Source organism: Mirounga angustirostris, unplaced genomic scaffold (assembly GCF_029215605.1).
Source record: "Mirounga angustirostris isolate CCGP_5_RB_7025 unplaced genomic scaffold, mMirAng1.0.hap1 SCAF_17, whole genome shotgun sequence".
Lineage (NCBI taxonomy): Eukaryota > Metazoa > Chordata > Mammalia > Carnivora > Phocidae > Mirounga > Mirounga angustirostris.
The window spans coordinates 14,778,363-14,802,574 of NW_026991725.1; positions in this window are offsets into that span (position 1 = coordinate 14,778,363).

Genomic DNA, 24,212 nt, shown 5'->3' on the forward strand with positions numbered 1-24,212 from the left:
TGTCAGTATTGGTTGTCAGGGTAGGACCTGTGGGACTCCCACAGTGGAGAGGTCAGGACTTAGGGGGTCACCAGGGCCCACATGATGATAAAAACCATGAATGTGGATGAAACTACTGCATGGATGAAAAATATGAATTAGAACACTTCATCCCTTCCTCCACCCAAAGAACCGCGTTAGGGTTCTCCTGTCCCTTTCTCTAGAACCAGCAACACCTGCTATTTACACTGGGGCCTTCCTGCCCAGAACAAGTTGCTAGCTAAGGTAAATCATTGTCAGTGCTGGGAACGCCCAGGCCTGACTTGTGAATGGTTTTCCTCCTTATACTACCTGCTGGGTAGTTGGCTGATAATCCTGACCCTTACAGGTAAAGACAATCAAAGGCTCTCCACCCCAGTTGACTGGGTCACCCAGAAGAAAGCATGGCAATGACAAAAGTCATTTCACCAAGCCCTTCAGCTGTTGGCTTGCTTCAAAGACTCCAAAAAGATGGAGAAGGGTGGAAATATACCTGTGTCATATACCCTGACACTTGGTGAATGCAAACCCTGGTGCCAGTCCCCTCTGCCAAGTCCCCAGTGGGGGGAAAAAAAAAAGGAAGAAAGCAATATGACAAGAACTACTGGAATCTGTCCCAATTCCTCACTGATTTCTTGAGTGGCCTTACAAAACATACTTTCCTAGGCAAACATTTACCAAGCCCTAAATATCACCCTTCCTCCTTCCCAAGTGCCCTGAAACCTGGAGGAGCCAGTCAAGGTCAACAATGTGCCTGAGAACTAGTGAGATGAGTCAGAGAAGTCCTGAGCCCAGTTTGGCTCTGGTCAAATCATTTCATTTATCAGAATCTGGATTTCTTCATCTAGAAAATGTAGGACTGGATAATCGATAAGATCCCTATCAGCCCCCAAATCTATGATTCTCTGATTTCAATACCCCATCACAAATGATACTTTCCCTGTGGGTCAGGGAAATTTCTCTACCTGTAGCCAAGATTAAATGCCCTCTTTTCTGATCCTTCTCTCTGATCCACTTAGAATTCAGAGAGCATTTCTCTGCACTCCCATCATCCAACAAAGTTGGGATATCATTCTGTTCAGCTGTGTATTCCTCTCAACTAACAAAGTGCCTTGACATAGTTAAGATTCAATGAATGTTTGAGTTTCAATTAAAATATTAAAGCAAGTGGTCATCAAGAAAGAACCAAAGAGAAGATGTTCCAATGCAAATAGGGGTTTCTAGATCATGACTCCCCCTAATTTAAGAGTCCTCTTCCTTCACTGTCTGCACAATCCTGAGGAACCCTGCCTCTGCCATAGAAGAACCAAGACAATAATATAGAATTTTTCAGTCCTTGTCCAAAAGATCAAGTTAGGGTTCTTGGGTGCAGGAAACATCTGAAGAAAAAAACAGTACCAGAATAGCTCCCCCTGACTCCAGGGAACAGGAACCATGGAATGGTTTCCTCAGGGCATCCCAGTGGGGCAAATCACTGGCATTTTCCTTGAGTCACCCAACTATCGATTCAAATTCCCAAAAAAGGGCATCTGACTGGACAGACTGGGTCACAGGTCCACTTTTTTGGCCATGGGAAGTGAAGAGCAGCCTGAGAGACCTAAGATCAAGGGGGGAATATCTGACAGAAGGAAAATCCACATGAAGTTACAAGAAGCAAGAGAGTGGGTGCTGGGCAGGCAGAAACACAGATGTCTACTCTTGGAGAGCCTCCAGAGTGGGAGGCGAGATTATTTATGAGGGAGATCCTTGTCCCCACTGGCATAAAAACAAACACTAAGCTCTCTCACCCTCAGTCCAACAGAGTGAGGTGGGGAATGGTGAAGGGGGGTCCTAATAAATGAGGTCTGTACAACTTTGCCTTCCTCTCTGAGAATAATTTTGAAGAAAAACTTTGCCTTGTTTGACATATTGCAGTATATTCCAGTTGGCAAAAACTTAAAAAAAAAATCTTCTCGCTAGGAAATGGAGGCCCACCTTACATTTCAACGTAATAAGTTCTATTTTTACATATATAGCAGCTTTATTGAGATATAGTTCCCATACCATAAAATCCACCTTTCTAAAGTTCACGATTCAGTGGTTTTTAATATTCACAGAGCTGTGCAACCATCACCACTGTCTAAATTTAGAACATTTTCACCACTCCAAAAAGAAACCCTGTATTCATTGGCAGTCACTCCCCCATTTCCCCCCTAATTCCCACTAATCTACTTTCTGTTTCTATAGATCTGCCTATTGTGGACATTTCGTAGAAATTGAATCATAAAATATATGGTCTTTTATGACTCTTTTAGTTCAATTAGTGTAATATTTTCCAATGTCATCCATGTTATTGCATGAATTTGTACTTCATTCCTTTTTATGGCTGGTTAATGTTCCACTGTATAAGCACACCACATTTTGATTTTCCATTCATCAGTTGATGGACATTTGGGTTGTTTCCTGTTAGAGATAATGCCTTTATAGGCATTCTTGCACAGGTTTTTGTGTGGATATATGCCTCCAGTTCTCTTGGATATATACCCAGGTGTGGAATTGCTGGGTTTTGTAATAACTCTATGCTCAACCTTTTGAGGAGCGGTCAGACTATTTTCTAAAACAGCTGTCTCATTTTACATTCCTACCAGCACCATATGAGGGTTGTGATTTCTCCACATTCTCACCAACACCTGTTATTGTCTTCTATATTGTAGCTATCTAGTGGGATGAAACAATACCCAACTGTAGCTTTCATTTGTGTTTCCTTAGCGGTTAATGACCTTGAGCATCTTTTCATGTAATTGGCAGTGTGTATGTTTTCTTTGGAGAAATGTCTGTTCAGATCTTTTCCCCTTTTTTAAATTAGGTTGTCTTTTTTTTTTTAAGATTGTATTTTTTATTTGCCAGAGAGAATGAGAGAGAGAAGAGAGAGCACAGGCAGGGGGAGCGGCAGGCAGAGGGAGAAGCAGGCTCCCTGCTCAGCAGGGAGCCTGATGTGGGGCTCGATCCCAGGACTCTGGTATCATGACCTGAGCCAAAGGCAGATGCTTAACCGCCTGAGCCACCCAGGCATCCCAGTTATTTGTCTTTTTATTATTGAGTTGTAAGAGTTCTTTATAGACCCTAGACACTAGACCCTCACCAGAGATATGGCTTACAATTTTTTTCCATTCTGTGGATTGTATTTTCATTTTCTTGATGGTGACCTTTGAGGCCCCAAAGTTTTTAATTTTGATGAAGACCAATTTGTCAAATTTTTTGTCCCTTGTGCTTGTGCTGTCATTCCAAGAAATGATTGCCTAATCCAAGATCACAAAGATTTACTTCTATATTTTCTTCTAAGAATTTAACTTTTCTAAATGAACCTTTTTGAGTCAATTTTTCTGTATGGTGTGAGGTAGGGTCTAACTTCATTGTTTTTCTTATGGATAGCCAATTGTCCCACATCTTTAGCTGAAAAGGCTATTCTTTCACCACTAAATTGTCTTGACACCCTTATAAGATTAATTGACCATAAAATGTTTCTTTTTGGACTGCCAGTTCTATTCCATTGATCTGTCTATCCTTATGCCAGTACAACACGAACTGTCTTCATTACTATAGCTTAATAAGGTATGAAATCTGGAAGTGTGAGTCCTCCAAATTTGCTCTTCTTTTTCAAGATTCTTTGTCTAATCTGGGTCCCTTGCATTTCCATATGACTTTTAGGACCAGCTTCCCAATTTCTGTAAAAAAAAAAAAAGCTAGCTGTGGGACACCTGGTTGGCTCAGTCAGTTAAGCGTCTGACTTCGGCTCAGGTCATGATCTTGGGGTCCTGGGGTCTCAGCGGGAAGTCTGCTTGCCCTCTCCCTCTGCCCCTCCCCCCTTTGTGTGTGTGCTCTCTCTCTCTCAAATAAATAAAATCTTAAGATGCCATTTGCAACGACGTGGATGGAACTGGAGGGTATTATGCTGAGTGAAATAAGTCAAACAGAGAAAGACATGTATCATATGACCTCACTGATATGAGGAATTCTTAATCTCAGGAAACAAACTGAGGGTTACTGGAGTGGGGGGTGGGGTGGGAGGGATGGGGTGACTGGGTGATAGACACTGGGGAGGGTATGTGCTCTGGTAAGCGCTGTGAATTGTGCAAGACTGTTGAATCTCAGATCTGTACCTCTGAAACAAATAATGCAATATATGTTAAGGAAAAAAAAGAAGAAGAAGAAGAAGGTAGCAGGAGGGGAAGAATGAAGGGGGGAAATTGGAGGAGTAGACGAACTATGAGAGATGATGGACTCGGGGAAACAAACTGAGGGTTCTAGAGGGGAGGGGAGTGGGAGGATGGGTTAGCCTGGTGATGGGTATTGAGGAGGGCACGTTCTGCATGGAGCACTGGCTGTTATGCACAAACAATGAATCATGGAACACTACATCTAAAACCAATGATGTAATGTATGGGGATTAACATAACAAAAAAAATCTTCAAAAAATAAAAAATAAACGCATGGTGTCAGCCACAAAAATAAATAAATAAATAAATAAATAAATAAATAAATAAATAAATAAATAAATAAAATCTTAAGAAAAACAAAAAAACTATGGAACCAGAAAAGACCCTGAATAGCCAAAGTAATGTTGAAAAGAAAATCAAAGCTGGAGGCATCACAATTCTGGACTTCAAGTTGTTTTGCAAGGCTGTAATCATCAAGGTAGTATGGTACTGGGGCGCCTGGGTGGCCCAGTCGTTAAGCGTCTGCCTTCGGCTCAGGTCATGATCCCAGGGTCCTGGGATCAAGCCCTGCATCGGGCTCCCTGCTCCGCGGGAGGCCTGCTTCTCCCTCTCCCACTCCCCCTGCTTGTGTTCCCTCTTTCACTATCTTTCTCTGTCAAATAAGCAAATAAAATCTTAAAAAAAAAAAAAAAGATAGTATGGTACTGGCACGAAAACAGACACATAGATCAGTGGAACAGAACAGAGAACCCAGAAATGGACCCTTAACTCTATGGTCAACTAATCTTCAACGAAGCAGGAAAGAATATCCAATGGAGAAAAGACAGTCTCTTTAACAAATGGTGTTGGGAAAGCTAGACAGCCACATGCAGAATGAAATTGGACCACTTTCTTACACCATACACACACACAAAAATTCAAAATGGATGAAAGACCTAAATGTGAGACAGAAAACCTTCAAAATACTAGAGAACACAGGCAGGAACCTCTCTGACCTTGGCCACAGCAACTTCTTGCTAGACACATCTCCAAGGGCAAGGGAAACAAAAGCAAAAATGAACTATTGGTACTTCATCAGGATAAAAAGCTTCTGCACAGCGAGGAAACAATCAACAAAACTAAAGAGCAACCTATGGAATGGAAGAAGATATTCACAAATGACATATCAGATAAAGTACTAGTATCCAAAATCTATAAAAAATGTACCAGGGGCACCTGGGTGTCAGTTGGTTGAGCGTCTGCTTTCAGCTTGGGTCATAATCCCAGGGTCCTGGGATTGAGCCCCATAGCTTTCTGCTCAGCGGGGAGCCTGCTTCTCCCTCTCCCTCTGCCCGCCGCTCCCCCTGCTTGTGTGTGCTCTCTCTCTCATTCTCTCTGTCAAATAAATAAATAAAATCTTTAAAAAAAAAAAAAGAACTTATCAAACTCAACACCCAAAAAACAAAAAATCCAGGCAAGAAATGGGCAGAAGACATGAACGGACATTTCTCCAAAGAAGACATACAAATGGCTAACATACGCATGAAAAAATGCTCAACATCACTCGGCATCAGGGAAATACAAATCAAAACCACAGCAAGATGCCACCTCACACCAGTCAGAACGGCTAAAATTAACAAGTCAGGAAACAACAGATGTTGGTGAGGATGTGGAGAAAGAGGAAGCCTCTTACACTATCGGTGGGAATGCAAACTGGTACAGCCACTCTGGAAAACAGTATGGAGTTTCCTCAAAAAGTTAAAAATAGGGGCATCTGGGTGGCTCAGTCATTAAGTGTCTGCCTTCGGCTCAGGTCATGATCTCAGGGTCCTGGGATTGAGCCCCGTGTCGGCCTCCCTGCTCAGCGGGAAGCCTGTTTCTCCCTCTCCCACTCCCCCTGCTTGTGTTCCCTCTCTCGCTGTGTCTCTCTCTGTCAAATAAATAAATAAAATCATTTAAAAAAAAAAGTTAAAAATAGAACCACCCTCCAACCCAGCAATTGCACTACTAGGTATTTATCCATAGGATACAAAAATAGTCATTTGAAAGGGCACATGCACCCCAATGTTTATAGCAGCAATGTCCACAATAGCCAAATTATTGAAAGAGCCCAGATGCCCATCAACAGATGAATGGATAAAGAAAATGTGGTATATGTATACAATGGAATATTACTTAGCCATCAAAAGAATGAAATTTTGCCATTTGCAATGACATGGATGGAACTAGAGGGCATTATGCTAAGTGAAGTAAGTCAGAAAAAGATAAATACCATATGATTTCAATCATATATGGAATTTAAGAAACAAAACAGATGAACATAGGGGAAGGGAAGGAAAAATAAAATAAGATGAAAACAGGGAGGCAAACCATAAGAGACTCTTAACTGTAGGGAACAAACTGAGGGTTTCTGGAGGGGAGGTCGTTGGGGGAATGGGGTAACTGGGTGATGGGCATCAAGGAGGGCACTTGATGTAATAAGCACTGGGTGTTATACACAACTGATGAATCACTAAATTTTACCCCTGAAACTAATAATACACTATATGTTAACTAAATTGAATTTATTTTTTTGAACATTTAACATATTTAATTTTAATTCCAGTATAGTTAGCATACAGTGTTATATTAGTTTCAGGTGTATAATATAATGATTCAACAATTCCATCCATCACCAGTGCTCATCATAAGTGCACTCCCTACTCCGCATTACCTATTTTGCCCATCCTTCCTCCAGCTCCCCTCTGGTAACCACCAGTTTGTTCTCTATAGTTAAGAGTCTGTTTCTTGGTTTGCCTCTCTCTCTTTTTTTCCTTTGTTTGTTTGTTTCATTTCTTAAATTCCACACATGAGTGAAATCATGTGAACTCATATGGTACCTGTCCTCTGACTGACTTATTTCACCCAGGATTATACTCTCTAGTTCCATCCATGTCATTGCAAATGGCAAGATTTCACTCCTTTTTATGGCTGAACAATGCTCCATTGTATAAACATACCACATCTTCTTTATCCATTCATCTATAGATGGACACTTGGGCTGCTTCCATAATTTGGCTATTGTTAATAATGCTGCTATAAACATTGGGGTGCATGTATCTCTTTGAATTTGTATTTTTGTATTTTTTATAAAGATTTTATTTATTTATTTTAGAGAGAGCATGAGTGACTAAATTGAATTTAAATTAAAAAGAAATTTTTTTAAAGCCAGCTTTAAATATATCTATTGATATCTATCTTTTGATAGAGATTATGTTGAATCGTAGATCAATTTGAAGAGTATTGTTATCTTAACAATATATTAAGATAATTAAGATAATATTAACATGTTCTGATCCATGAACATGGGATTCCTTTCCATCTATTTAGGTCTTCTTTAATTTCTTCTAATAATGTGTTGTAATTTTCAGTGTACTTATCTTTCACTTCTTTTGGTAAATATATTCCTAAGTATTTCATTCTTTTCTTAATGTTATTATAAACTGAATTGTTTTCTTTATTTCATGTTCAGATTGTTCATTGCTAGTGTATAGAAATATAATTGATTTTTGTATATTGTATTTTGGGGTTTGGGTTTTTTGTTTCTTTTAAGATTTTACTTATTTATTTGACAGAGAGAGAGATAGAGCACAAGCAGGCAGAGCGGCAGGGAGAGGCAGAGGGAGAGAAAGAAGCAGGCCCCCAGCCAAGTGGGGAGCCTGACGTGGGGCTTGACCTGGGATCATGGCCCAAGCTGAAGGCAGACACCCAACTGACTGAGTCACCCAGGCACCCCATTTTTGTATATTGTATTTTGTATTCTGCAACCTTGCTGATCTTATTAATTTCTAATAGTCTGTGTGTATGTTCATGTGAATTCAGAATTTTCTCTATACAAGATCAAATCACATATGAACAGATAATTTTACTTCTTCCTGTCTAATTGGGGTGCTCTTATTCTGTTTTCTTGCCTAATTGCCCTTGCTAGAACCTTCAGTATACTGTTGAATAGCGTTGGTGAGAGCAGACATCCTTGTCTTATTTCTAATCTTAGGGGTAAAGCTTTCAGTCTTTCAACACTAAGTTTAATGCTAGATGTGGAGTTTTTGTAGATGTTCTTTATCAAGTTGAGGAAGTTCGCTTCTGTTCCTGGTTTGTTGAATTTTTTTTTTTTTCACGAAAGGGTGTTGGACTTTTTCAAATACTTGTTCTCCATCTATTGAGTTGATCATGTGGTTTTGTTACAATACAAATACAATACAAATACAATCTTGTATTACATTGGTTTTCAAGTATTAAACTGATCTTGCATTCCTGGAATAAGTCCCACTTGGATATGTATAATCCTTTTTATATGTTGCTAGGTTTGTTCTGCTAGCATTTTGTTGAGGATGCTAGCATCTATATTCATAAGCAATATTGATATATAGTTTTCTTTTGATGTCTTTGTCTAGTTTTGGCATCTAGATAATACTGGACTGCTTTGGAAAGTATTCCCTACTATACTATTTGTTTGGAAGAGTGTGAAGGGTGGATATTATTCTTTAAACACTTCATAGAATTCAGTAAAGCCTTTTAGGCTTAAATTTTTGTTTGTGGGATGTTTTAAAAATACCACAGCAACCTACTTCTTTTAGGTCTATTCAGATTATCTATTTCTTGAAGTAGTTTCAGTAGTTTGTCTCTTTCTAAGGATTTGTCCGTTTTATCTAGGTCACCTAATCTGATAGCATGTAGTTATTCATGGTATTCCTTTATAATTTTTTTTATTTCTTTAAGATCTGTAGTAATGTCCCTTCTTTCATTCCTGATTTTAGTAACAGTCTTCTCTTTTTTTCTTGGTCAGTCTAGCTAGAGATTTGTCAACTTTGTTCATCTCTTCAAAGTACCAGCTTTTATTGCATTAATTTTTCTCTTCCTTTTCTAACAATAAGGTGGTTCTCGAGCACTCAGATGATACAAGCTGCTTGGGTCAGGGGAAGCTCAGACTGTGACTATTTCTTTGAGCAGCTGGATTCAGACTCAGCTGCTTATCTATTTCCGTCTAAATCGGGGGTCTCTCTATTTCAGTGTCTCCCTCACCCCCATAATCCCTGCAGTGATGTGACAAAGAAGACAGAAACCACACTATTACTTGGGGGCTATGAGAGACAAAATTCCATGAAATCCACAAACATTTCTTTTTTTTTTTTTTTAAAGATTTTATTTATTTATTTGACAGAGAAAGACACAGCGAGAGAGGGAACACAAACGGGGAGTGGGAGAGGGAGAAGCAGACTCCCCGCCGAGCAGGGAGCCCGATGTGGGACTCGATCCCGGGACTCCAGGATCATGACCTGAGCCGAAGGCAGTCGCCCAACCAACTGAGCCACCCAGGCGCCCTCCACAAACATTTCTTAAACAAGCTCTCTGGAAGGGGGCGGGGATGAGTATCCAGGAGCAGCTTCAGCTCTAAGCTCACAGCCTAGTTGGGGAGACACACATGTACACAACCAACGTGACCCCAGGCTAAACTACAATGAAGGCTGTGATCGAGAGTGAGCAAATGCCCAACGGAGGACACGGGGTTGGAGGGCAATCAATCTATCTAGAAGAATCAGGGAACGGAGGAGTTGTCATTTGAGGTAAGTCTTGAAGTATGGTAGGATTTGAAGGAAAAAAGACAAAGAAGGGAGGGGAGGTTCTTCAGTCAGAGAGAAGCTCACAAGCTAAGGCAGGGAATGGTAGAAAGTCAGGCCTGCCAGGAGCATAGCGTTCTGGAGAAGGAAAGAGTCTGGACAGAAAAGCTAGGGCCAGACTTTGGAGGTGGTTAAAGGATGTGCTGTGGAGCTAGAACTTTATCCTTAAGAAACCTGGAGCCCACCGCAGGGCACTGAGCAGGAGGATGACATGACCAGCCTTTCCAGCCTTTGTTGGAACTTGGGGCTGTAAGAGAAACCTAAGTCGGTTTACTCAGGCTGTCTGGTGCCATCCATACCTACAGAAGCAAGCAGAGCCAGCTGCCTTTACCACTGTTGATCACACCCTGCTTGGGACTCCCCCCCTCCCTAAGCTTCATATCACAGCACTTGCCTGATTACTTCCTACAACCCAGGCTGCTGCATCTCAGTCTCCTTAGCAGGCTCCTCTTCCTCTGCACATCTTGTGTTGGTGTTCCTCGGAGTTCTGTTCTAGATGCTTTTCTCTTCTCACTGGACCACTTTCCCTTGGAGATCTTGTATGTTGCCATGGCTTCAATGACCACCTATGGACTGGGAAATCCCAAATCTATGTGTAACTTTCTCAGACCTCTCTCCTAATTTAGACCCATCAGATCTACCTATCCCTTGGACATCTCCATTTAGCTGCTGTGTTCTTTAAAATTAGATCCAGATGTGAGTAGAAGGAAAACCCCAAGTAAAATGGCCCAAACAAAATAGGAGTTTATGTCTCTTTCAAAAGAGTCTAGGGGTATTAAGTCCAGGCCTGGCATGGCAGCCTGGGAGTCATATCTCTGAAATCTGTCCCTTTGTCTCTATCCCCAAGCCACCATTCTCCTCCAGGTTAACTGCAACAGCTCTGTTCTTGCTCCTCTCAAATGCATTCTCACCATCTACACTGTCCAACATGGTAGCTGCTAGACACATGGTGCTATTGAACACTCGAAACATGGCTCGTCCAAATTGAGATGCACTCTAAGTGTAAAATACACACTGGGTTGTGAAGGCTTAATATGAAAAGAAGTGTAAAATATCTTAAGATTTCTCCATTGATTATATGTTAAATGAGAGTATTTTTATATATTAAACAAAATATATTATTTTTAAATTTTTTACCTGTTTCTTTTTACATTTCTAATGTGGCAACTAGAAAATTTTAAAATACATATGTGGCTCACATTTGTGGCTCTCATCACATTTCCACTGAAGAGCACTGCTCCACATAAGACCAAAATGGATCTTTCTAAAACACAAATCTGAACAAGTCACACATCTTCTTAAATCCTGTCAGTGGCTTTATCTTTAGGATAAAGTTCATGCCACTCAGTATGGTTTTGAAAGTTTCATGACCCAGCCCCAGCCTCACCCTCCAGCCTCATCTTTTATCACCCCCCACCAGCCTAGAGGTGGTAACAAGTCCCTATTGTTGCTGGTCCCTGCAACTCATTACCACCTTCCCTTGCTTCCTCACCCTTGCTGTTTCCTTGAACTCTAGCCCTGCGTACTTCTTTTGGTTTCTCTCTCTCTCTCTTTTTTTTTTTAAAGATTCTATTTATTTGACAGAGAGAGCACAAGCAGAGGGAGAGAGAGGGAGAAGCAGCCTCCCTGCTGAGCAAGGAGCCTGATGTGGGACTCGATCTCAGGACCCTGGGATCACGACCCGGGGCCAAAGGCAGCCGCTTAACCGACTGAGCCACCCAGGCATCCCCTTCTTTCGGTTTCTTAAATGTACCAGGTGCTCTCTAGGCTCTTGGCTTTCACACATGCTATTCCATGTCTGGAGCTCTCTTTCTCCTCTTGGGTTCTTAATGTGCCACTCATCTTTCCATCTTCAGCTTAGGCATCTCTTCTCCAAGGCCTTCCCAGCTATGCTGTTTCTCTGAGCTCCCTTTACGTCTCTACCTTGACCTCACTCTAACCTACTCTCAGCCAACAGTTATGCCAACTGTGTCCTTTTCCAGACTAATTAGAATCTTGCCTGTCACATTCACTGTGGTATCCAGAGGAAAGGCTGACATGTGGCCAGTAGTCAGTCGACAAGTATTTGTTGAGTCAGTGAATGAATCAATGAATGACTCACCCCCAAGCCAGATAAACAAAGTTTCAGAGAGTAGTGCTGGACCAGATGACTTCGAAGTCTCAAAGAAATGGTCACCTCGTGACCACGAGGTTCCCAGTCCGGGGAGTGAGGCAAAGGGGAATTTGCAACACATTGCCCTGTCTCCAGTCCTGCTCCAGGCCTGCCCCGGCTCATTTATGGAAACGCAGGCCCACCACTGTCTCTTCCTCTTCCAAGGAAGGGCAAATAGTGCTGACTTTCCTCCGAGGAAAGCTCCCGGGCATGCGCCCCAACATTTTTCAGAAAGAGCTGTGTTGAGGATTCTCACCAGAAATGAGCTTCCTCCTGGGTGGGGGTGGGGTGGGGTAAGTAGGAATGGGGGAAGGAGGTGAGAAAGGTGCCCATTTCGCGTTGCTGTCTAGCTAGCACCAGGAGAATGGATGTGCATGTTGCTAATAAAGTGTGAGCCTCTCTGTGGAAATTTTCTTTGAGGAGACGGGAGGTGAAGGAGATGGGGAGATGGGGACACAGAACTGAAGGCAGGGAAGTACTTGGAGTCATGAAGCCAGAGAGGGGGTACCTGGGTTTCCATTACTAATTGACTGTGTGACCCAAAACAAGTCACATGGCCTCTCTGGGCCTCAATCCCTTATCTACAATCAAAAGAATCAGCTTTCTGCCCCTTTGGAAGGGTTGTTGTAAGCATGATAGAGGCACCTGACTGGCTCAGTGGGTGGAGCATGTGACTCTTGATCTCGAGCCCCATGTTGGGCATGGAGCCTACTTTAAACAAAAATTAAAAATAAGGGGCGCCTGGGTGGCTCAGTTGTTAAGCGTCTGCCTTCGGCTCAGGTCATGATCCCGGGGTCCTGGGATCGAGCCCCGTATCGGGCTCCCTGCTCAGCCGGGAGTCTGCTTCTCCCTCTCCCACTCCCCCTGCTTGTGTTCCCTCTCTAGCTGTCTCTCTCTGTGTGTCAAATAAATAAATAAAAATAAATAAAACCTTAAAAAAATTTTTTTAATTAAAAATAAATAAATAAATAAAAATTAAAAGCTTTATTTAAAAAAAGAAGAATGGAAGGCAATAATGGACATAAATGGGTTTTGAAAATACAAGTATCAGAGTAAAACTACCATGCACAGGCAAGGCTTTTCAGCTATTGTTCTATTTGGGCAGGAGATGTACACACAGTTGTGGGAATGAGGCTGGGAGTGCTGGGTGAGAACCTACTTTCTCTCACCCAAAGTGAGTCTACATGAGGGCAGAGCGGGAAACCTTCCTCTCAGCCATGACCCTCCCAGGAGCCTGATCTGCCTTACTGGGCCTTGGGCCAGAAAAGCTGAATCCTGAATAGAGCCTTGAGGAAAGTGGGCCCAGCAGGGCACCTCAAGGCCTTGAAAAACAGCACAGTCCCCTTGTGGGCTCCCTCACCACTTCTGACACATTCAGGAGAGCATGAACACACACATACACACACAAATACACACCCTTCACAGATGACACCCACACTCCAGGTCCTCTGCCCAGTGCCCTGAACCTCAGAGCTTCCTGTTACCCCTTCTCAACTTGGAAGGACCCCTAGTGGATTGACCCTGCCCTTAGCCCAGCTAGAGACCACCCCTGCCATGGGCCGCTCCATGTGGAGTCCCTGATCCCCAAGGAGTCCATCCAGCACAGAAACGGTGGCTAGAGTCCCCTCTGAGCTAACGAAGTGGGTCTTGAAGGTGGCTCTCACTCTCGGGGCAGACCCCGCACCCGGCAAAGCTATCGCTCACAAGTTTTATTAACCTCTTCTCTCTCTTCCTTACATAGCGATGTCAGTTCACACAAAGCAATCAGGAATACCTGCAGTTCCCAACCTGGAGAACTGAAAACATTCCCCAGCATGCTGCCAGTGTGAAGAAGCTCTGTAATTAGAGACGGGCAAGGGTTTGTGTTCCTGACCTCACTCATCGATGAAACACTTCCGTCCCCTTCACTTCCCATGGTGCCTTTATCAAGGAAGTGTGAAGCTGGGCCCTTCAGAAAAGTGAGTTCCGACTCCCTCCTCCCCCATGGGCACTAGACCTCACCATGATTCAAATCCATTGTCATGTCTTCATTCCTTCATCCAACACACATTTTTTTTTTTAAAGATTTTATTTATTTGACAGAGAGAGCACAAGCAGAGGGAGAGAGAGAGAGAAGCAGGCTCCCCGCTGAGCAAGGAGCCTGATGTGGGACTCGATCCCAGGACCCTGGGATCATGACCCGGGCCGAAGGCAGCCGCTTAACCAACTGAGCCACCCAGGCGTCCCCATCCAACACACATTTAATGGCCCCCTGCCATGTTCCAGCCCAGGCACATACCAAGTGTGACCCAACCCCAACTGTGGAAGAGATCATCATTTAGGAAGGAAGTTAAGGTATATGATGTAAATAGTTCCAGGAAAAAAATCAAAAAGTGATGTGTGATACGGAAAGTGCAGGCAAAATCTGAGGTAAGAGGAAGATAATTTGGGGGAAGGGTAGCTGTTTCTTTTTTTCTTTTTTTTTTTTTTTTTAAGATTTTATTTATTCATTTGAAACAGAGAGATACAGAGAGAGAGCGAGAGCATGAGCAGGGGAGAGGCAGAGGGCAAGGGAGAAGCAGACTCCCCGCCGAGTCAGGAGCCAGACGTGGGGCTCGATCCCGGGACTCCGGGATCATGACCTGAGCCGAAGGCAGTCGCTTAACCATCTGAGCCACCCAGGAGCCCCAAGGGTAGCTGTTTCTTGATAGGCAATAGAGTACAGTGGTTGAGGGTACAGACCCTGGGACAACAGACCTGGGTTCAAATCCTGTCTTTGCCACCCTCTAACTATGTAGCCCCAGGGAGAAATGAGAATTTTGAGGTTCTTGTGAAGATCAAGTGCGGGGTCCAGCTCTACTCAGGGAAAGTGGCGTAGAACGTGGGTTTGCTGCATGTGTGGAACCAGAAGGTAAGGCGTTCTAGAATGATAGGGCCACAGGAAGGAAGTGCGGTGCTTGTATGGGATTCCTTTTAGCTACAACATAGGCTGTGAAAAGGGAAGAGAAAAAGAGATGAGATTGGTAAATTCGGTTGGGGTTAAACTTTGGAACACTGGATGCCAAAATGAACATAAGAAGGAGGATGAAGTAGGGCAGAGTGCCCACCTAGCCCCAGGCAGTGGCCCTCATTTTTAGAGCCATGTTCAACTGCGCCAAACTTCAGGGTCTCCAAAGTGGGGAGCCAGCCCTTGGGTCTTGGTGCATTGACCTGTCTCCTGGATTCTGCCCACCTAAAAAGACCATTTCCAGCTTCTCTGGCAAACAGCCCTGGAAACAGGGCCGAAGGAGAGGCCTCATTTTCTTTCACAAAGACACACGGACATGGGCATCTCTGTCAATCTGAAGGCTGGTATTGGGGCACAAAGCGTGGGAGACGCCTCTGGAAAAGTGGCTGATGGGAAGGGAGGTGGGAATGGACAGTGGATTCAGCCAGGAGAGGCTGAGCAGGCTCATAATCATTATTGCTAGCCTCTGTTTTGCTCTGGGGTTACACATAACCCCCTCCGTGCCATGTCGGAGCGGGGCAGGCTGAGAGCAGAGAGTTCATCAAGCACAAAACAAAGGAGAGACTGCAAAAGGGGCCAGCTTCCCAGAGAGGGATTCCTAGCTCAGCACCACTCCCAACCCTGGGTTGAGGGGGCCAGACTGGGAGGCCACCTGGTACAGCACTCAGTGTCCTCACCTGGGGCAATCAGGAGGCCTCCATTCTTGTCCAGCTTGTGCGTCTCTCTTTGTGAGACTTTGGGGAGATCACCTTCCCTTGGCCTCTGTTCCTTCTCAGTAAAACAAAAGGGTTTTGCTGGAAATCTCAGAGGTCTTTCACAGCTCAGAAATCGAACGTCTGTACCCAAATTAAGCAATGCCCTGCTGTGAAGATTTAGGGTTTCAAGTGTGTCCTAAACATTGGAAGGAACCCAGAACATACAGACGTGAGAAAAGAAACTAGAGGGGTTGTCTGGAGCCCCCAACCCTCAGTGCACTCAGGGGTGAGGGCTGCAGAAGGGGTAGGGGGCGGAGGAAGAGCCAGGGGAGGGAGGGCCGCCTGTCTGAGCACCTGACATCTCAGAGCAAAGGAAGCTAACTGGTAAGAGGATTCTTCCCCCAACTCCAGCCCAGGATCCTGTGGAAAAGCTGCATTATAATCGATAGCCTCGTAAATAAATAAATAGTCAACGCATCCTGTCTCCAGCTCAGGGTTTCTTTAGGAAAATCGAACCTCGCCCCACTTCTGCTCGCTCATTCTGGATTTCTATGGAGGCCTCCAGAGGGAAGGAATTCTTACAGGTCATCTTGGGCATCCCCCTGCCTCGGGGCCAGCCTGCTCTCAGTCAGGCCTGAAGGAAAGAATTAGGAGGGTGAATCTATAGCTAACATACCCGCAATGCTTCCCCACACACAGAACAAAACAGTGTTGTTTTAAGCTATCTACACTGTATGCCGTTCCTTTCCCCCAGCACTGGTAATTGGGGTTTAATTGTCTCGGGAGGAACTCAGGAGGCCTCAGAAGTGGTCAGGGATCCAAACTCCCGGCTCTGGTTTGGCTATTTCACAACTAGCCGACGGAGCTCTGGCTGCCCGGAAAGTGGCAAAGGACTCATTCTCTGGTATTTTCTAAGAGGCGAGTGTGGCCAGTAGCACAGTTTAGTGGACTCGGAAAGCTGGTTACTAATTTGCAAGGCCGCACTAATGAACTCCCCCAAAATATGGGGGACATGTCTACACAATAGACTTCCTACCCTAGGAAGAGACTGAATTGCAGCCCACCAACCTTCAGTCAGCTCTTAAGGGTCCAAAGAGTCCACGAGAAATGATTTGGCCCGGCTCTCTCCGTCTGAGCAGCCCCCAAGGTCCAGCCCTGAAGTGCGGGCCTCGGGTCTGATGTAGGGCAGCTGGGTCTGGCCCGGGGCTCCCCGCTCTCCCCACAGCAGGGGCCGGGGCTGGGGCTGGCGCTGAGCAAATGGGTTGTGGCCTGCCACCAGAGAGGAACTGGCAGACTCTGTTTTCTTTGCAGGCTGAGGGGAACTAGAGGAAGCTGAGAATTCCTCCGCTCTGCTCTGCCTCGGCAGGAAGAGGGTACAGGAGGAGGAGGGGAGCAGGGAAGGCCAGCGGGCTCTCCTTCCAAAGGAGGAACTGCTCAGCTCCTAGAATTAAGTGAAGTCCAGCAGGCCAAAGATGGAAGGGGAAGACAAGTGTAGGGCCCCATGGTGTCCCTGGGGAGGGTGTCAGGAGCCTGGGTCCCCTCTCTGGAGTTGCTCTGGGGCGATGGTGGGAGCTGACATTCATTAAATGCTTGCTCTAGGGCGCCTGGGTGGCTCAGTTGGTTAAGCGACTGCCTTCGGCTCAGGTCATGATCCTGGAGTCCCGGGATCGAGTCCCGCATTGGGCTCCCTGCTCGGCAGGGAGCCTGCTTCCGCCTCTGACCCTCCCCCCTCTCATGTGTGCTCTCTCTCTCTCATTCTCTCTGTCTCAAATAAATAAATAAAATCTTTAAAAAAAAAAAATGCTTGCTCTATGCCAGGCACTGTGCTAAGAACTCTTGTCCCGCGAAGGCAGTTGGTATAAGGGCTGGGAACAGGGCCGAGGTGACACATGACTGGGTCCAAACCTAACTTTGCTACTCACTAACTCTGTGACCTTGAGTAAGTTACTTAACCCCTCTATACCTCAATTACTTCATTAATAAAATGGGAATAACAGTACCTACCTGATAAAGTCATTTGAAGATTAAGTGCATTTACATACAAAGGCTCTTAACACAGCGTCTGCCATGGAGTAAGGTAAGTTTTTGCCATTATTACTTTGTTGAATCCTCACATAAAGCTCTGAGGAGCTATTAATCTGAGGCTCAAAGAAGTCAAATGACTTGCCCGAGGTCCCAGGTCCGTTTGACTGACAGCCTGGGTGCCCTCCTAAGATCCCCCACACCCAGTCCCCCCCCCCCCCCTCGCTCAGGGGAAGCAGCTTAGAACCCGCCAGCCCCCACCCAGGCCCCACTCCTGTCTGGAAACTCCACGGCTGTTTGAGCACCTGCAGGAACAAAGATGGATCTCCACCCTGCCTGTGGGGCCTGGCATGCCTCTTGCGGGGAGGGGGTTCCCAGCCACCGACAGTGGGAGCCTCCCAGACGCCTCACCCCGCACCAGGGCCCCGGGCCTCCCCTGGAGCCTCCCCTCCTCGCGCAAGATGCCGGCTGCCAGACCGGAGGGATCAACAAGCCGGCGCTCTGGCCCAGCGCTCAGCCGGCTGGCTGCTCCCCGCCCCCCGCAATCCGCAGTGCACAGTCGCTCGGTTCCCCTGCCAACTTGGCAGCGCGGCTCTGCTGTTACTATCAACACCTCCGAGGGAGAGGGAGAGGAGTGCGTTCGGATCGCCTGGCGCTCCGAGCAGCGAATTCGCGCCGAGCCAGGCCTGGAATGTCGCCCACGCTCCCGGGGCTCCTGGTGGGGAAGGAAAGGGGCGCCTGACCGCCGAGGCCCGGCGGCAAGCCAGCCTCCAGCAGGGGGTCTGGGCCCGCCAGGCCGCAGCCCCCGGGAGCAGGCAGCTGGGAGAGAAAGCGCTGCGGGGGCTGGGGTGCCGTGAGGCCGGGCCGGTGCACTGGAGGGGTGTCTGCCTCACCCCCGCGCTTGCCACGGGGAGGGGGTGGGGTTGGTAGCTCCATTCCCGACATGGTTGGCCGGGGCTGGGGGGCAGCCTATGGCCCGGATAGAAGAAACAGGTCTTTCTTTCTGCGGACTGGGAAGTCCTGGAATGTGTGGACCGGGCCTCCTGTCTTCCATCTTTCTTGGACTCGTGTGCAGAGCTCTTGCCCCCCTGCATTTTTGGAAGCATTGCCAGGCGAATCTGAATGCCACTTAGATTTTTGGAACAACTGCGGTATATAAAGAGCACCGTGTGTGTGTGTTTGCGCACGCGTGTTTGTGCGCACCTGCACAGCACACGTTCTCCAATAAGCAGGCCTAGCAAACCTGTAAAATAGGGAACATATCTTGGATGGCTCTCATCTACTTTTTTAGGGCTCTCCTACCCTTTGGCCGTTTTTGGATTGGGAGCCCCTAAGGGACCACATTTCCCCACCGAATGGAAACTTCTCACAGACAGAAGCCACATTTCCTTTTCCCAACCCTCTCCGCCAGGCTCTCCGGCCCTGACCCATGGGCTCCGTAAAGCAGCCGAGGCCCTCCTCAGCTCCTGCCAGAGTCCTGGGGCCCCACTGGGAAGAAGAAAGAACCCATATTTCCAGGGACCCAGTGCTCCACCTCCAGCAAGGCCCACCCACAGCACCGGGTCTGTGGCCAGTCATCTGCCCCTGACATGACCCAGGGTGGTCACTGTGCAGCCTCTTCCAGGAAGGATTTGCTTTCCCAGCTTTCTGGCTGCTTGGGAAGGGAAGACCTTTGTGTCCTGCTTTTGGCATCTACAGAAGTGGTAGGTTCAGGGGAAACTTCCTAACCCTTATACCACCCAGCCAGCTGGTCTACCCAAGGATGAGCTGTATGCTCCCACTCTTCCATGTGCCACCCGCGTGTCTCCCCTGTAATGTAGCAATAACCTTTCATAACTCCCTGGGGTACAGCTGATGGTGATAAAGACATGAAGATGATGCTTATGTTTCTAGGGGTGTGCCTGGCACTTGGAATCAGTATGTTTTCCTTCCTTCTTTCCTACTTGCCTACCTCCCTACCCCCTTCCCTCATTTCTTTCTCTGCTCCTTCCAGGACTCGTTCTCCCAGATATGAGACCGATCCTAAGACCATCTCTATTCCCTGCTCCACAAGCCTAAAAACCACCAAGAGAGACACAGCCACCTATCGGGTGAAGAACCCCCCCAGGTCCAGCAGGCCAGCTGGCTTCCCAGGGCCAGGAAATAGGAAACGAGAATTCATTCAGTGAGTCAGGATGTAAATAAGCCACAGCGGCTGCGCCGTTCTGGGCTGCACCTGTGAGCATCCCTCGGCTGAAGCCCTGTCAGCGTTTCCATGACAAACTCATATTTCTGGATGCCTCTCTTCCAGCTTCAAGAGCATGCCTTGTGCTGAGACCTGACACTGAAAATGCGTTCATCATGCTTTTTTCCCCCTAAAAAGGATTGCACACTCTAAAAATCCACCTGCTCATGATATTTGTTTGCTTTTCATTCTGAGAGTCTTGTGGATATTCTATTTGTATGGTAGACGTGCAAGCATATGATAACACACATGGGAGTTCTGGGGCAGAGAGCATCCATGGCAAACACACAACCACCGTATGGCCCAGTAAGATGTCCCCCCTCCCTCCCTAAAACAGCTCTCACACCCACTTGCCTGTCCCAAAGCCTGAAATTCTACCATCAGAGACTTACTGCTTTTGAACTTATCCATCCCTTTTTTTTTAAATTTTTATTCTTATATTATCCCCATACATTACATCATTAGTTTTAGATATACTGTTCCATGATTCATTGTTTGTGCATAACACCCAGTGCTCCATGCAGAATGTGCCCTCCTCAATACCCATCACCAGGCTAACCCATCCTCCCACCCCCCTCCCCTCTAGAACCCTCAGTTTGTTTTCCAGAGTCCATCATCTCTCATGGTTCGTCTCCCCCTCCGATTTCCCCCCCTTCATTCTTCCCCTCCTGCTACCTTCTTCTTCTTCTTTTTTAGTCTACTGTGACAAAGCACCAACCCCTAAAAGGGACAAAGCTGCCATCTGATGAGAGGTTAGCAAAAGAACCATGAGGCATCAGGAAAAATGGCCAAAGGGTAGGAGAGCCCTAAAAAAGTAGATGAGAGCCATCCAAGATATGTTCCCTATTTTACAGGTTTGCTAGGCCTGCTTATTGGAGAACGTGTGCTGTGCAGGTGCGCACAAACACGCGTGCGCAAACACACACACACGGTGCTCTTTATATACAGCAGTTGTTCCAGAAATCTAAGTGGCATTCAGATTCGCCTGGCAATGCTTCCAAAAATGCAGGTGCCCAGGCCCTGCCCCGGACATATCCAATCAGCCTTTCTAGGGCTGTAGAAGAGCCCAAGACTTTGCATTACAGGGAAGCATCTGGGTGTGCTGTTTGATCAGTCAGGTTTAGAAATCACTGCTATAAAGGATAGAGCACCAGGAGAGAAAACAGAACACCCAGTTTGGGCAACAGCGCCACTGTTTCCTGGGGGACCCTGGGCCCGGCACTCTCAGAACCTGGGGCAACATGTGAGACCCAGCTTCCATGACCCGTATGAGGCAGTGTGTTCTAGAAATGCCCACTGAAAACCAGCAGACGATGCAAATGGTCGTTGTTATCCCATGCACGCACGGCTTGTGGCATGCTCAGATGCATTTCATGTGTATCCATGGACCTGGGGCTCCTACAGAGAGGGCAGGTCTGGGCTTCGTCGTTCTCCTTCACCTAAGCTCATGTCTGCCTTCACTTCCAGATAGACTCTCTCTCCTCAGGACAGCACCCTGCTCACCTCTCCCAATAGCTTGGCACAGTCCCTGATCACTTAAACGTGATTTTTCCATCTAACGGGTTTCTCCCCCGTCTACGATCTCTCAGATGCCCATCCCTTCTGGGGAGAAAGAAGGAAGAGGAGTAGTCACTCTGTTTTATGACAAGGGGAGAGCCAGGCAAGTGGGTTTAGAAGGCTTTATACCATTTACAACAGAGCAGTGAGGGCACCTGGGTGGCTCAGTCGTTAAGCGTCTGCCTTCGGCTCAGGTCATGGTCCCAGGGTCCTGGGATCGAGCCCCGCATCGGGCTCCCCGCTCAGCGGGAAGCCTGCTTCTCCCTCTCCCACTCCCCCTGCTTGTGTTCCCTCTCTCGCTGTCTCTCTCTCTCTGTTGAAAAATAAATAAAATCTTAAAAATTAATTAATTAATTAATTAACAGAGCAGTGATTCTTTCCTTTTGAAAACCTGGTGAAAATGTACTCACAAAAATTCCTTATACAGTTTCAGGGTTTCAGGGACTTTCTGATATCTTTCCACGGACCGTTTGGGAGTAAAGAACAGCTGCCCCACATGGCTCTGGCAGCCCAAGCCCTCGGAGATCCTAGAGGGTCACATTCAAGTGCATGAGCATCTTTTCAGCTGTGCCTTTGCTGAATGACGGACTTGTCACCCCTTGCCACCCAGCTGTGAGATGAACTTAACTGACCTTCCCTCCCTCCCCAAGGAAGAGAGTTAAAACCCAGTGACCTGTGTTGGACAGAGTCTTCTCAGACCCAGACTGTGCCTCCCTGTTCTGTTCCTTCAGCGCAGAGGCTAAGCTGCCATAAGGTATCAGGAGGATGGATGGTCTCTACTGCAAAAACAGAGAACACGGCTCAGACTGGCTTAAGCAATAAAGGGAATCTATCGGTCCATGATGATGATAAAGTTGTTCAAGGTGGGTGGGCTTTTCTGCAGACGGTCTGAGCTGTTTGCTCTGAGTTGTTTTTGTCTGTTTGTTTGCTTTTGGTCTCTCTGTCCTCCCCGATGGTGTCAACTTCATCTGAAAACTTTCAGCCTTCAAGGCTGCAGTGTGGTCTTGCCAGCAGCAACCAAAGCTGGATACACCTTCATCCCCACGTAGGAGAGAGCAAGCTGCTTTTCTGGTAGTATCCATGAAAGAAAATGGAGGCTTCTTTCTTTCCAGAACCCCTCAGTCAGCGTCTCCTGCATGGGGAAACATCCCATCCCGATGAGAGCCTCTGACAGGGCAATGCTGCATGGCTGGGCAATCCAGAACTTGGTAGAGATGGCATGCCTCAATGCTCAGACCTCAGGCCCTAGTCCTTGGGCTCAGCCTCCTACCCCTGTGCACTTTAAACTGCTTTCAAGAGAGAGATTAAGGACTCCAAAGAAATGATTTTATAAATGCCCAGGTTCCAGTCTTGTCCCACACCGGCCCTTGGCAAAAGCCTGGGCCTTCTCAGGAAGGCAAGTGAAAATGGATTTTCACTTTCTAGAAAGGGAAGGAAACAGAATTCGCAGCCAGTCAGCTGAGCAGAATGCAGGCCACACAGGGATTCAGAGACCCGCGCTGTGCCTCCGTTCTCTTTTAGTCTTTTGGGTGATCATGAACAACCTGTTTATCCTCTCTGGCTTCTGTACAGAAAGAGTAAACTGGGCATGCCTTCCGTTTACAGTGGTCCTGTGTAAGGAGCAACAACGTAGAAGGAAGCTGGATTCTCAGAACATTCCAGGCTTGTGTGCTAGTGCTCAGAGCGTAGAGATTGTGGTGTGTGGAGTGGTTTCTGACCAGTGCTCACTTGCCAAAACCATCCCGAAGGTTTTTTAGTGTAACTCCAATAAAAGTATGGGTCCCCTGAGGGGGGACACTCTGCTTGGACACTCGTGTAAAGAAATCTGGTTCAGCAACTGAAAGTCATTTAAAAAGGAATTCCAATTATTTGTTAGTATCTTTTGAAAAGACATAGACACTTTGCACATTCTTTCTATGGCCCCTTTTTCTCCTCCCTAATTCTCACATCCATAGCTACTCAAGGGCCTTTTACGTGTCAAAATCTCCACTCTCTCCAGCACCCAACTGTCTTCCCTTTTTCTGAGCTCTTTATTAGGAAGGGTGATTTAGCCTCTTAGGTCAGGTCCTTCCCGTTTTCCTCCAGTTTCTCTCCATACCCATTCTCCCAGTTCTCCATGCGAGAAGATCTGGGTATCAGGTATTAAGCCAAAACTCTCTGTAGAATACTCACACTTCAATAAATGTTGTCCCTGTGACATAAGCGTCATTTGGGGAACAGACTTGCAGTCTCGTACACGCATAGATTATTCTAATACCATGTATTAAGGTTCTCCAGAGACACAGAACCAATAGGATATAGAGAGGTATGTATAGAAATTTATTAAAGGAATTGCTCACACGGTTACAGAGGCCAGGAAGTCCCATGATCTGCCATCTGCAAGCTGGAGAACCAGGAAAGCTGGTGGTATAATTCAGTTCAAGCCTGAAGGCCTGAGAACCAAGAGCTCTGATGTCCAAGGGCAGGAAAAAATAGACATTCTAGATCAAAAACAGAGAGGGAAGAGGTGCCTGGCTAGCTGGCTCAGTTGGTAGATCATGCGACTCTCGATCTTGGAGTTGTGAGTCTGAGCCCCACGTTGGGTGAGGAAATTACTTAAACAAAAAGAGAGAGAGAGAGGGAGCATTTGGCCTTCCTCCACCATTTTGTTATATTTGGGCCCTAAATGGATTTGATAATGAACACCCACATTGATGAGGGTGGATCTTCTTTTTTTTTTTTTTTAA